Source organism: Marmota marmota, unplaced genomic scaffold, assembly GCF_001458135.2.
Source record: "Marmota marmota marmota unplaced genomic scaffold, marMar, whole genome shotgun sequence".
NCBI classification, from domain to species: Eukaryota; Metazoa; Chordata; class Mammalia; order Rodentia; family Sciuridae; genus Marmota; species Marmota marmota.
In genome coordinates this window covers 3,501,271-3,515,864 of record NW_026000223.1, presented here as the reverse complement: position 1 = coordinate 3,515,864, position 14,594 = coordinate 3,501,271, and the positions used below count along the sequence as shown (strand labels likewise).

The window sequence follows — 14,594 nt, the reverse complement described above, 5'->3', positions numbered from 1 at the left end:
AAAAAAAAAAAAAAAAAAAAAAAAATCTCTAGGCCTCCTTCACGTTGGGGTCACACCCAGTTGAGAACTATATGGAGTGTCCAGGAAGTGGAGAGTCAGAGGATGGTGAAGTCTGGGAGGAAGCAAGTATTTTAGTCAGTTTTTTTGCTACTGGGACTAAAAGACCCAACCAGAACAATTGCAGAGGAGAAAAGGTTTATTCAGGGGCTCACTGTTTCAGAGGTCTCCATCCATAGAGGGCAGCTGCACTCCTTGGGGCTCAAGGTGAGGCTGAAGAGCATGGTGGGAGAATATGACAGAGGGAAGCAGCTCACATGATGATGAGAAAGCAGAGAGAGCGGTCTCCACTTGCCAAATACAAATATATACCCCCAAAGCCATGCCTTCCACTGAACCATTTCCTCCAGCCACACCTCACCTGCCTCCAGTTACCACTCAATGAATCCCATCAGGGATTAATTTACCAATTAGGTTAAAGCTATAGCCCAATCATTTCTCCTCCAAACCTTCTTGCATTATCTCACATGTGAGCTTTTGGGGGACACCTCACATCCAAACCATAATAGCAAACAGGCTACCCTGGCGCCAGGAAGTGGCCCTGAATCTGACTTCCTCTTTCAGAAGATGAAAGGGAGGACTAGAGTGAGACCAGCTGCTGCTCCACCCTAGCATCACCACACACCTACTGGCCTTATTATTTACCAAACAGGATCTCTATAGAAACTTCCAGTGCTCTCGTGGATTACTTCTCACCTTAGTCTTCCTCACAGCCCATGAGTGAGGCTTCCTTGCTGTGAGCAGGTAGACTGTAACAGCCATGACTACCATTCATCCTTTCCTGGGCCTAACTTAACTTGGTCAACTGGTCAAGGAAAGCAGTGACCAAAGGAAGAATAGTCCTGGTTTCAAGGTAAGCCTTTCCTTCTAATGGGAAAATTGATCCCATGAATCCAGATAAGACCCCCGCCCCACCATGCAGGACAATCTGTCTATGATATATGATGTGTACAGCTTATAAATGCCCTACAAAATGGAGAAAATCTGGGCTGGGGCTGAGGCTTAGTGGTAGAGCATTTGCCTCACACACACGGAACACTGGGATCGATCCTCAGCACCACATAAATATAAATAAGTGAAATACAAGTATTGTATCCAACTACATCTAAAAAACAAATATTTTTTTTTAAATGGAGAAAATCTGGGGAAGGACGTTTAAAAAAACAGGAAAGGGAGAAAGAAAAAGAAGGAGAAAGGGAATTAAAATAAAAATTGAGAGGATTTGAGGTGGGCCTGGAGATGGAAGAGTGGCTGAAGGTAAAGCAAAGGAAAATAAGGAAAAGGAGTGAGAATAGAATTAAATAGAATCCAATCTCTACTTCTCAAGCCCATGCTCTGCCAATAATTGACCCTTTTGTTTTTTTAAAGACACAAAGATCATAAAATGGAAGAAAAATAATCAACACAAAAGTAGAGGTGTCAACCTGAACAGATTTCAAACTGAAACAAAGAATTAATATGATTAACTGCAATTACATGGAGATGTAGAAACATCTTGGGTGAAATGACACCAGGAAAAACTCTAGCACTTCATGGTGCCTTATGTGTAGTTTAGTCTTTTGATATCTGTTTTACATTCTGCCAGCAAAATTTTTGTCATATCTGATGCGTTTTGCCAAGTCTTTTATTTGGGATGCTTCCTGATTCAAATATTTTTAGCTGCAGTGGTTTTTTAATCATGAGGGTATTGTTTCAAAAGCAATTATTTTATGTGCATCCAAAAGCAAAATTGAAAACCAATCCAAATTCATCTGAGATCATCCTATAAGTGAGGGGCACTGTGGAAAAAGGCAGAAGTCTGACCTTGAGGACAGTTATATGAAGGGATCTTAAATTTCTATTATAAAAACACAGTTAATGGCTGACCTTTGCTGATGCCTTCCAATGTTGCTGATTGGAGATGGCAAATTACAACTTTATATGTGTTCATCAGAAAATAAAACCCATTTACTGCTTCCACCCTGAAATCTAGCCTCTTTGCAATCAGCCAGCTTTCTGAGAGGCCTACTGTTTGATAAGAGGAGCATGAACAAATGACTCTCTAGAAAGAAATATCATATCTTTATGTCATTCTTTTCTGAGAAAGCAGTGCCACCCCTGATTTGGGAGTCTCATGGCTCAGAACTAGCACCTAGAAGGAAAAAGAATTGAAATTTCAAGACCAATCTATTTGAGAGCTACCCCCACCCTGCCAAGTGGGAATCTTCCTCCAGAGCTCACCCAGCAGGGACAGAGGCAAATCCATCTGTTCACAGGAGTCTATGCTGATGGGTTTTTTTGGATGTCCCCAAGCCTGACAATCCTTTGTCTCCCAAATACTACAGTGAAAGATAGTGTCAATTTCTTTATGGCAAAGCAGGTGTAAACACAACTGTCAGAAAATAGAGAAATAGTTCCTAAATCCTTGACTCCAGGGACACCTTGGTTTTTCAAAACTGCATACAAGCATTATGTTGCTGCTTTCACAAAGTGCTTCATTCTTCATATATTTAAGCTGATCCAATAAAGGCATTGTTCAGAGTGGAAATGTGTAGTACAACCAACGCAGTCATTTTCACAGCAAAGCAATTATGGACCCAAAGAACAATGAGAAGTCTCTTTTCCAATTGTTTGTAGGAGTGTGTTCATTCCAAGCCATTACCACATGTGTCTGTCAGAGGGAATCTCTGCATCAGGCTATAATGAGCACATTAACTATTTTTTTCTGTAACAGAACATTCCATGGCCTGGCTCTATGACAGCTCTGAGATGGTGGTTCAGGTAACAGCTTCAAATGCAACTCGCTAGAAAGTCCTGTCCGCAGTAATCAGGATCTGCAGTAATCAGGGTCAGTGTTAAAACCACAGGCAAGGAAGGAGAAGGTGAGTCCTCTGAGGAAAGCCCCGCTCTCATCCCTAAAAGATGTAGTCAGGACTGGAGAGAAGCTCAAGGAAACCATGCAGGTGGATCAAGCAAGGAAGCCTGAGGTCTAGCCCAGCACATCTCCCTCCATCATTCTTCCTTAAAGTCTACTTTAGACATTGATGCTGGTTTACTCTCAGGATATCATCCTTCTGCTCAAAAACTCCTCACGGTTCCCACTAATGCCAGAACAAAGTCCAGGTGCCTAAGCCTGGTTCTCAAGATCTGGCAAGACCCCACACCATCAAACCTGGTATTCACACTTTGGTATCCTTGTTCTGTACCAGATACCTTCGATCTGCACTTCCAGATCCACAGTCTCCCTTGACTCTCCACGGTCATCCTGGGATTTCTCATCTGTGATTTCATTTATTTCCCAAGGACCTGGCTTCCGGGTTGGGATTGGCCCATCGGGAGAGAAGAGTGGAGCCAGGCAGGAGATCAGAGGACCCAGTGAAAAAGGCACTGTTTATTGCCTTGGCTCCTATCCTCTGGAGTTCCTGTAGGCTACCTATGCCCCCTTTCAAAAGGCACTCTTTTGCTGAGGGATGCCTTCCTCTGCACTGTACTTTCTGGTTCCAATGACTGTCCTCCCCACCCTCAATCCAAGGAATCTAAGGATAATTTCCCCACCTCTCCCCTCACCACGACTGTTCTAGGGTTGCTGCACTGTTGCTTGTCAATGAATCACCCTCCTCTTAGCTATTTAGAAGAGTCCATCTGTTTCCTGCTGGGACCAACGCTGAAACTCTTTCCCTCTTTCTACCACTTCATAGGTTAGAAATCTGAACCTCAGAGAGGCTGAATTGCTAACTTTCTTAAGACTTATAGCTAATGAACAGCAGAACCAGGATTTGGATGCAAGCAGTCATTCCAGACACTTCTCCTGTAGCCCCTGAGCTTCCTGCCTCACTAATATACTAGACTAGAATTGCATTTTCACTTCTCTGTTCCCATCAAAATCCTACTCGTCTGATGCAGTCTAGGTCAAGCTGCCCCTCCTCCTTGACATTTTCCTTGGTCCTGCCAGCTCCATTATCAGCTCAATTTCCATTAAGCAGTGTGTCTGTGCTACCCTCTTGTGTACATACGAAATGCTGCTTCATCCTATTCTTTAAGTATTTGTGTGCATATTCTTGTTCCTCCAATGAATGGAGAACCTCCAACAAGACTGAAATTGTGACCTCCACATAATGTCCATTGTCCTTAATCCATAGTAAACATAGTGGTCTGTATGAGTCAACTGTACCAATGATAGAGAATGAATTATCATATATGAAAATAAATTTATATATTCTGTCACTGCCACAGTAATCTCTGAGTTGTTCTTGAATTTAATTTTTTTTTAATAATAAGCAGTGGATGAGAAAAGTGATAAACTAAACAAGTAGCAGTCAGCTGGGAACAATTATAACATTTCCTTTATCAGCAAACTTCCTCAAGAGTCCTAGAAAAGCCTTCTAGTGGGTTAGCTTCTGCTAGAACCAGGAGCTATCAGTGGTCACAGGAGAATTTTCTGAGGCCGGATTCCTTGGGTTCAAATCCTGGTTCTACCACTTATCAACTATAAATCTTCAGAAACTTAGCAACTTAACATTTCAGGGCTCAGTTATCATATCTATAAAATATGGATAGTAATAGTACTTACCCACCTCCATATTATAAGGATTAAATTGATAAATATTCATAAGAACCTTGAACCAGGATTGATGGGTACTTACAGATAGATAAATAGTGTTAATAAGTGTTAATTATTATTGCTAAATAAGCATAGTCACATATTTATCATGTCCTGTCAAAACACTTCCCAGGACTTCCTAACCCCTGGAGTTTCCAGGAAGAAACTAGGTAATGCTGTCTGGTGTTTATCTATGAATACTCTATCTTAAGGAGTTAGAGGGCTCCACAGCTCAGTCTCATTCTTGTGACAATGTGCTAGTGAACTATTTTCATGTACAGTTGGAAGAAGGACTGAAGAGGTTATTCCTAGTATATTATACCATTTTACAACTGAGGCATCAAAGACACAGAGAGACTGATTTATAAAGGAATCTTTATTTATTTGGTGCCCACAGAGTGCCCAGTTGTGTACTCAAAAGGCGGAATATGCACACCAGCTGGGTGCCACCGGTCAAAGAGATCCACATAGAGCCCCGGAGTCCCAACCCCAAGTAGCTGCCATACCATGTTGGCTGGCACTCAAAGACCAAGAAGCAGTTCTGCTTTTTTGAGAACTAGCTAAAAATAAGTGAGTTTCTAACAAAAGAGTACAACAACACTGGGGACATTGCAAATTCATTTCCTAAACCATCTGCCCCCCACTTGCTCTTCTGTTACAGCCTGCCACTCACCACTTACAGGTTGAAATGCCAGTGGATTCGAAAGAGTAGCATGAAAGAAGAGCAAATAAAGAGCCTTCATTCCTTGATAAGCCTCTTTCTTCTTCATAGTCTTGCCTTTTTATTGCCTTTATTAAGCATGGCATGCACAGAGGGCCTAAAAAAGGAAAGAAAGAAACAATTTGAGTGTCGGTTTTGCAGCAGTTCTCCCTCCCTTGAGAACCGAGCTTATACACATAGTTTATTATCTTCTCATGCTCCCGAACACTGCTTAAAGCCATATAATATCTTTTGGTGGGTTAAATGAGTAGCAGCTCTCTCTAGTCTGTCAATCAATTCCATTTCCCCCTTGAATAAAGGAAGTTAGTATCTTACCCTCTGACAGCTGGGGAAAGTGAGTTTTTTTCTTGCTCTCTGCCAGGGATTTCTCTGGCAGGAGGACAGAGAAGAGCATGTGTCCTGGTAGTCCATATGTCACGTGGTCCTGTGGGCCACTGGAATGAGGAAGGATCTCATGTGTGTACTCCTACCATGGTACAACCTAGACTACGACTGCTAGCAGAGAAATCACAGCAGCTCTAGAATTTTATGCACAGCCAAACCTCAGTCAAGGCAAAAAGGGTGACATTTCAATGGAGTGATCAAGACAGAATCCACATTGCACTGGGTCAAAGAGGGTGAAAGAGGGAAAATGAAAATAAAGACATAGCAAGTATAATAGTTCATTTTATTCCTATAACAAAATACTTGAGGCAAGCTAACTTTATAAAGGGAAGAGGCATATTTCACTCATAGTTCTGGAGGTTTGCAGGGATGATGCCAGCATCACCTCGGTTCTGGTGAGGACTTCATGGCAAATGGAAGAAGCATGCTCAAGAGGAAGAGATCACATCACTAAACAGGAAGCACGAGAGTCTCAGATGCACAGTCCTTTCTGAGGGCACACCCCCAATGACTTAAAGATCTCCCACTAGGCCCCACCTCCTAAAGATCCTACCACCTCTTGCATTGCCACACTGGGGACTCAGGCTCCCACATATATACTTTTGAGGGAAAAACTACATCCAAATCATAGCACCATGATAAAAATACCCATCTCCTGTTCTTGGAAAAAATCACTCTATTCCAATCTGGACAAAAAAAAAAAAAAAGTGTAGTATCTTCAACTTAATTGATATGAAAAAAAAGATTTATTAAGCCTCTAAGGTATTTGACTTGATTCTTGGGAGAAGAGATAAAGATGAACAAGAGTACTTATGCTCTGTCTTTGATGGACCTTGGGCATTACCTCCTTCAGGTCTTTGCTCAGATCTTACCTTCTCAATGAGGTCCACTCTGATCCCCTTTCAACTCTATAGCTACCCTCCAGCATTCCTAATACTCCCTATTCCTACTTTATCTCTTCTTTCCCAATCTCCTCTGACATATTTTATGTTTACTTATTTTATTGTGTTTATTACTTATTTCCAGTCTACACACACACTCAACCCCCCAATAGAAATCTTGTAAGTTCTATTCCCTGCTGTATTTCAAGCTACATAGAACAGTACATAGCATGTCATAAACACTTAATAATGAATGAACGAATGAATAAATGAATGAATGAATGTTTGTTTCTCCTGGAGCCTGATTACATTCTTTACTACCTCCTTTGTAGAGAGCCAATGAGCCCGGTCATCCACTGATCCTGCGGTGTCGGCAAAAACTAAGCCTGGGAAACATTCCTTGCCAAAAAATAAGGAGACGTGAACAGCCTTAATACTCAGCTCTGAAGCCAACAGTTATCAGACGTTCCAGTACAATGGGTTTTCTGGGTACAGCAGGATAGCCGCAAGATGTTCCTAACGCTGTAAATTTTTAGCACATAAAGAAGCCTCTTGATAATTCACAGGCCTTGAACGATTCGCAGAACTTCTGTAAACTTCCTGATTGTGAGACCCCCATATAATAAACATGGGGAGCTAGTTCTGGGTCACTGTTCTTCTATCAGAGGGTAGTGTCCCACCTGGCCCCAGCTTTGCTTGAAATTGTACCTGTTTTCCTTTGTCTCTGTGTTTTCTTAATCTCCCACCACCCCTCCTGGAGATCTTTTGTTGTTGCTGCACAGGTCACAGCACTCCTGAAGAATCTTCTGGAATTATTGAAAACTTACAACAACAAGAAAAAAAAAAATCAGGATCTCTCTGGTGAATACTTTCAGAAGAGAAGGCAGTAAATCACCTAAACCCATGAAAAGGTGTTAGTGAATGAGTGGCTATGTCCTTGCATCTCATTGATTACACACTGCAACTGAATTTCTGCAACCCACTACCCCATGGTTTTCCTTCACAGATCATCCCTCAATCAATGTGCAGTTGGGTCATCTACTAGCTGGACTCGGTAGATGTCCAGTTTCATTCTACCATTCATCTACCAGTTTCATTCTAGAAACTCACCCAGTGCCTTTTCTTCTGAGTGTGTTCAAGTACATCGATGGCATAATGCAGAGGAATTAATGCACTAAGGAAACATGTTATAGAAATTTTATCTATTTGGTTGCATTCCAACAAGCATGGATTTTAAAGGGTATGTGATAGCCTTGAGCATAACACACAGTCTAATTATTAACAGGTTTCCATCCTGGTCTTCACGGTGCCGTAAATACCTGCCTCTCCCCTAGGCATACCAACTGAATTCTGAACAAGAGATAGATCCCAGCCCAGCCCAAACACACTCATTGACTAACAGATTCCAATCAAATGCTCCTATACAACATCTCCCCCACAGGCAACTCTGTGAACTGGCACACCCAAGCCTGATGCCAGGTTCTAGAACACTCATTCAGAAACTGGGGTAGGTAGTCAGATATTCGTCTTTTTTTTTATAAATAAACTTCAGATTATTTATGAAATAATATGAAAAGTCTAGATACGAAAAGTCTCACATAAGATGACAAATGGGTTAATCAGTAAGATATGTCCACACTTCCTACATTGCTGGAGCATATTTCACAAGTGACCTCACAAATTCATGCTGCAGTGACCTTTAATTTGGAATTACTCCATTCTCTAGGGTTCCTCCTTTTCTTTAGGATGGAATTACTCATGAGATGACTCACTCCAGGAAAAACAGTGGTCCTCCTAGCTGATGCCCTTGTTCTCTAATTTCTCAAAAACATTGACCTCTATTATCTTTAACTTACAAGAAAACTTACAACAAACTTACAAATTGTATGATTTTGTCCCTAATATGTTCTACCACAGTCCTGGGTCCTGAAGCCATAAAGATATGTCTACTTCACAGACATGCCTTTCTATGTCCAAAAGAGAAAAGACATGGTGAAAATTAAAAACAACTATAATTCCGTGCATTGAAAAAGGCTCATTAAGGGCCACGTATATCTGTCCCTTAGCCCAGCAGCAATAACATTACCCCCTTGAGCTTCACTTATCTTATTGAAAATATGAAATCTAAAATTAGTCCAGCTAAAATTTGGGGGCCAACAGAGGTGAGGCAAAGAACCTCACTCCCCCCCCACCCCCCGCTGGTACAAAGACCTCTCCACAGGTGTGGCTGTATACTGGACCGGTAGTCAGTGACGGGTAAGATCCAATTGCAATGGTACCAACCTAAGGCAGGCATGGTCCCTAAGCCACATGCTTTTTGTTTAAACAGAGAGGGGGAGATGTTGAGAGCCACAGCCGAAGGGGCCCCAGCAAACTTCCAGCTGCCAGCAAACTTCCAGCCCCCAGCAAACTTCCAGCCGCCGGCTGATGATTGGCTCACAGCGGCCCCAGCAACATCTAGCTGATTGGCTCCTCTGCGGTGATGTTCATTGGGCTGTTTCCCTGCCCTTTCAGACCACGGAGCTGCTCATTGGGGGACTTTTTTGGCTCCGCCCACGTGACCCAGCCAATCAGCCTCAAGAGCAGGAGGATTGTGGGAGGTGGAGAGAGGCTTGTGTGGGAGTGAGAGGCTTGTGGGAAGCCGGTGGTGGCAGTTGGGGCTCTGAGGGTTTTTCCTGAGAGGCTGTTTTGTTTGGCGTGTGTGGTTCTAAAAATAAAATTAGTTTCTTTTGACAAGTGGCTCCTGATTGTGCCCAGCCAGACTGCTGCAAAATCTTATACCAGAATATGCCAAAGGCAACTCAAATTCTTTTCTCTTCATTGTTTAACTCCTGCCTGTCCTTTTCCCACACATATCTCAGTTAGCTTTGGCCATGAAGTAAACCACCCCATTAGTCAGCTTTTCTGTCACTGTGACAAAAATACCTGAAAAGACGAACTTAGAGGACTAAAGATTTATTTTAGTTCACAGACACAGAGGTTTCAGTCTGGCTCCATCGCTTTGGGCCCAAGATGAGGCCGAACATCATGGAAGAAAGGGCGTGGTGGAGGAAAGCTGTTCTGCTCATGGCAGCTGGAAAGCAGAGGGAGAGAGAAAGCAGAAGGAGCCAAGGACAAGATATAGACCCCAAGGGCATGCTCCCATGATCTATTTCCCCCAACCATGCCTCTCATGTCTACAGCTTCTGTAACCTCCCAATACTTCATTGGAATATTAATCCATCAAATGAATGAGGTTTCATCCCTCATGATCCAATCACTTCCCAAAAGCCTCTACCTCTGGACATTGCTACACTGGGGACCAAGTCAATAGCTTTTATATTCAAACCATAGCACACTCCAAACTTGACAGCATAAAATAATAGCCATTTAGGTCATGATTGTGCAGGTCAACAAACTGAACTGGCTCAACTAGGCAGTGCTGGCATGGGCTCAGATGATCTCAGCTGGGCTCCCTGATGTGTCTGAAGTCAATGCCTCAACTTCTGGGTGTTAGCTGGCCACTAGGGGCAATGTGTGAGCCCGAGGCTAGCCATGTCTTGGTCCAGGGTTTCAAAAGCAATGGGGTTTCATTGTGCAGGCACTTTTTAAGTCTGTGAGTGTTTCATGTCTGGGACTTTCCTGTAGAAAGTCACAAGTCCAGCTCCAGAGTTGAGACTCGCTTTTCAAAAGAAAAGTGACAAGATCTCATTACAAGGGCTTGAATATAGAGAAGGAAAGAAATGGTGGCCATTTTGTTTGTTTGTTTGTTTGTTTTTGTTTTGCAAGTTGCCATCAGGAAGGGATTGTGAGATGGGAAAGTGCTAATGTAAGGAGAATATTAAGGGTTGTAGTAATCATCAAATCATCTAATCATATCTGATTTCCTTAGTAGACTAATGACATAGGGCATCTGATGCATTTATTTATTTACTCAACACATAGATTGAGCACCTACTTTGAGCACTATTCTATGCACTGGTGATATAAAAAATAGACAATGTCCATGCTGTTAAGCTTACAATCCACTAGGACAAATGGGCAATAAATATATAATATATCTGAGTAGTAAGTGCTCTAAAGAAAACTAAAATTGCTCAAAGGTGTCTAGAGTAACAGAAGTGAGATATTATTTTATTTAGGATGGTCAGGGAAGGTCTTGCTGATGTTATCTTGAAGGAGTAAAGTGGGGAATTAATCCACCTGGATGGCTCAAGCACAGCATTCCAGGCAGAGGAAAGGATAGGTTCATCTCCAAGTTCAGCAAAGAAGCAAATGTCACAGGTGTGGAGAGAGGAAGAGAGAGCTAGAAGATGTGAGATAAATGTCAGTGAACCAAATCTTATTGGGAGTGTAAGCCACAGTAGGAAATTATTCCATGTGAGAAGGAAATCTTGGCTGGTTCAGAACAGTGGTGTGGCATAAGTTTTAAAAGCATAACCCTACTTTCTTTGGGCATAATACACTCCAGGGAGATAGGGACAGAAGCAGGAAACCATCTGGGAAACTCCTGTGTTTCTGTTTGCTGTGTTCCCAGGCTTCATGAATCTCAGCTATTGAACGTATTGTTCAGTCTTGGTTTTGATCCCCTGTATCACCTGTAATTGAATTTGGCAAGAAGATGGTCAAGGGTGAGAAACACTTTGAGAGTTTGCTCATCAGGGGTCTATGAACTCCTTTTTGTCCACCAGGAGAACCCAGGGAGGAAAAATGGAAAGCAAAGACATGAATCCATGTAGGATCTTTGCCACATAGCCCTTTACACCCATCTCTTTCCCTTGCTGAGTAGACTATGGGAAGTGTGGTGGGCGAGGAATGGTACCAGTAAAAGGAAAAAGTAGGACTGAAAAGATACCCACCATGTCAATAGAAGCCAGAGCAAGGCAGAGGGACCAGCATAGTTGGCATCTAAGGGCAGAGCCAGATCTGACCTTTCAAGGAGCAGGTGCTCAGATGGACAAGACAACAGTGGACAGAAGAAATCACTGGACTGGGCGGCAGAAATTTGTCTCTGTGGTCTCCCTCCATTTGGGAACTGAATTTCACCAAAAGACATATTTAAGGAACAAAACATGTCTACTTCTCCAAAGTCCAAACCTTCCTTCCCTCTCCATCCATCTGCCCCCACATTCCAAGGCTCTCTAAGCCTCTTTATCTAGAGGCTAAAATCAAGTGAAAGCCAGTGAGAAACTGAGGAATTTCCATTGCTTGTCAGTTGGATTCAAGCAAAAGGCTCTCTGTCTATCTTACCAGATACCCCACTCTCTACAAGGCCAATTCCGTTTCTTTTTCTCCCCCACTGTCAGCATTTGTAACAAAGGGAACCTTGAAGCCAGTTGCAATTTCCAAATGGATGAGAAATGTGACTAACAGGAGGACCAATAAGGGACCAAAAGTACCAAACCCTTCTTTTCTATCCCCACCCCATGTGTGATATACACTGCTGCAAACTCAGAGAAACATTCCCGGAGGCCCAGGTATGGTGCCATTGAGAGTGGTGGAAACCTTAAGAGGTAGGACCCACCTGGAGATTTCATATCACCGGACCATAAGACTTGGTCCCCAGGTATGGTGCCATTGAGAGTGGTGGAAACCTTAAGAGGTAGGACCCACCTGGAGATTTCATATCACCGGGGTGGGGTGGGGGTGCCCTTAAAGGGAATTGTGCGATTTGGTCTCTTCCATTTTTGCTCTCTGGCTGCTGTGAGGTGAACAACTTCCTCTGCCATGCAATTCCGCCATAATATGCTAGGCACCCACAGATCAAAAGCAAGAGGACCAATCAGGACTGAAATCTTCAAAACCATGAGCCAAAATAAGCCTTTTATACATATATATATATATTTGGTGTAGATGGACACATATATATGTATATATATATATATATATATATATATATATATATGTGTGTGTGTGTATATATATATTTTTTTATTTTTATTTTTTGGTGTAGATGGACACAACACAATGCCTTTTATTTTTATGTGGTGCTGAGGATCGAACCCGGGTCCCGCTGGTGCTAGGCAAGCGCTCTTCCGCTGAGCCACAATCGCAGCCCCATAAGCCTTCTTTCTTAATAAGTTAATTTAACTCAGGTATTTGTTATAGTTACAGAAAGCTAACATACACATCCTTATCCCTAGGCAGGGGTGGATAGTTCAGGTTTCAAAGGACAGGATAAGTTTTTACAAGAGGCAGTAGAACATACAGCCATATCCTTGGGGGGTTGGTCTCAAGACCCTCATGTGTACCAAAATCTGCAGTTGCTGAAGTTCCTTACGTAAAATGGTGTAGTATTTGCACATAATCTATGCATATCCTCCTGTACTCTAAATTATCATTAGATTACTTTTAACACCTAATACAATATATTTACTTCGTAAATATTTGCTATGCTTTATTGTGTTTGGAATGATGAAAAGAAAAAAGTCTATAATGCTCAATACAGTTGTAAATTTTTTTGCTTAATATTTTCATTCCATGGTTGGTTAAATGTACCCAAGGATATGGAGGCCAACTGTACCCATGGTCATTAATGTGGTCCTAAGTGTCTGGGAGTCTTGACCCCTGCCTATATCACTTAGCAGTGAAGCCTTGGGCAAATTATTTATTATCACTGAGTATTACACTCCTAAAATGATAATACTAATACTTAAAGAGTGTTTGTATGGATTAAATGAGAAATCACATACAAAGTGGTTTGGGCACAGTGTTCAACATATTGTAAGAAGTGGGAGATGTGTAATTATCATTAACATTATTTTATTAAGGAGGGAGGCTGGCATCTTGCTGCTTCTGTACAGAATGCCAAGAAACGGGTAGTTGCACAGCCTCAGAATACTGACTGGCAGAAGCAAGCCGTGTCAGAGTGAGTTTGCTGGCAGGGGGTTTAGCGAGGACAGTTGGTCGTCTTACTAAATTCATTTTAAAATAATATAAAAGTACACTTGGTGATGTGATGGCAAATATGATCTCAAGAGCCAGAACCTTTCTCTGGCTGCTCTGCAAACACCCACTAACCAGGAATAGGTGGGGTGGCAGGTGGCAGAAGGAGGGCCTCCACAGGCTCCCTCAGCAGCACAGAGTGGTGACCAAGGCCTTCTAATCCTCTTCCCTTCCAGCCCCCTCTGTGTCTCTCCAGGTGGGCAGAAATGCCAACTCTCATTAAAGCAAATGTTCAAAGATCCCTTCACAAAACAGCTTACCAAATGATCCTCCAGGATTTAGTTCTGATGGTCAAATTAGATAGTAGGAAGCTTGAGAGAGCAACCCAGAAGGCCCTCAGGGCAGAGAATTAGAGAAAAAAAGTCATGACACGGAGCTCAGGGACCTTTTCCTTCCCCAGGCCTCCTTTACCATGATTCACGCTGTTGAAGAGAATTCTAAGTAGACATCAAGCTGTCTGCCTTCCAGGCCCACACTGCCATCCAGGTACTGGATGGCCGAGGGCCTTCTGTCCTCTCATCTTTAAAAGTGAAAACATCAGGCTGGGGTTAGAGCTCAGTGGTAGAACACTGACGTAGAAAGCATTAAATATATATTTTATTTATATATAAATATTTATTTATTTATAAATAAATAATAAAGAGAAAACATTTTCTTGGTTAATGTTGGTCAATGTTTCTCAAGTTAGACTTTCTACCACCTACTTCAGGTTTTACAATGCCCAATGTGGGACTCACACAGACCACTAGAGTCCAAGAAGATGATGAACACAAGACACCTATGTTTGTAAGGTCCTCTCTTCACAGGCAAGTTGGAACCATTAGCTTAGGATGTTCCCAAGACACAGAATTGCAGGTTCTAACGAGCAATGCTACTTTTTTGGAGAAAAGTATTAACAATATTTGTTTCTCCTTTCAGGGTAATTGCAATCTAAAGGAGGCACCTCCAAGTGAGCATGATAATAAACTTAGCTAACATCAAAGCATCCTTAGTCAGCAACATTACTATTCCCCTGCAGTTCTCTCCCAGCCAGGACCTTCCCTGAGCC

At 42.3% G+C, this 14,594-nt stretch overlaps 1 pseudogene; it reads left to right on the top strand.

Annotated features, from left to right (window-relative positions):
- The window catches only part of LOC107155377, a 29,343-nt pseudogene extending 28,023 nt beyond the window's left edge, over positions 1-1,320 (top strand).
- The last annotated feature ends 13,274 nt before the right edge of the window (positions 1,321-14,594 follow it).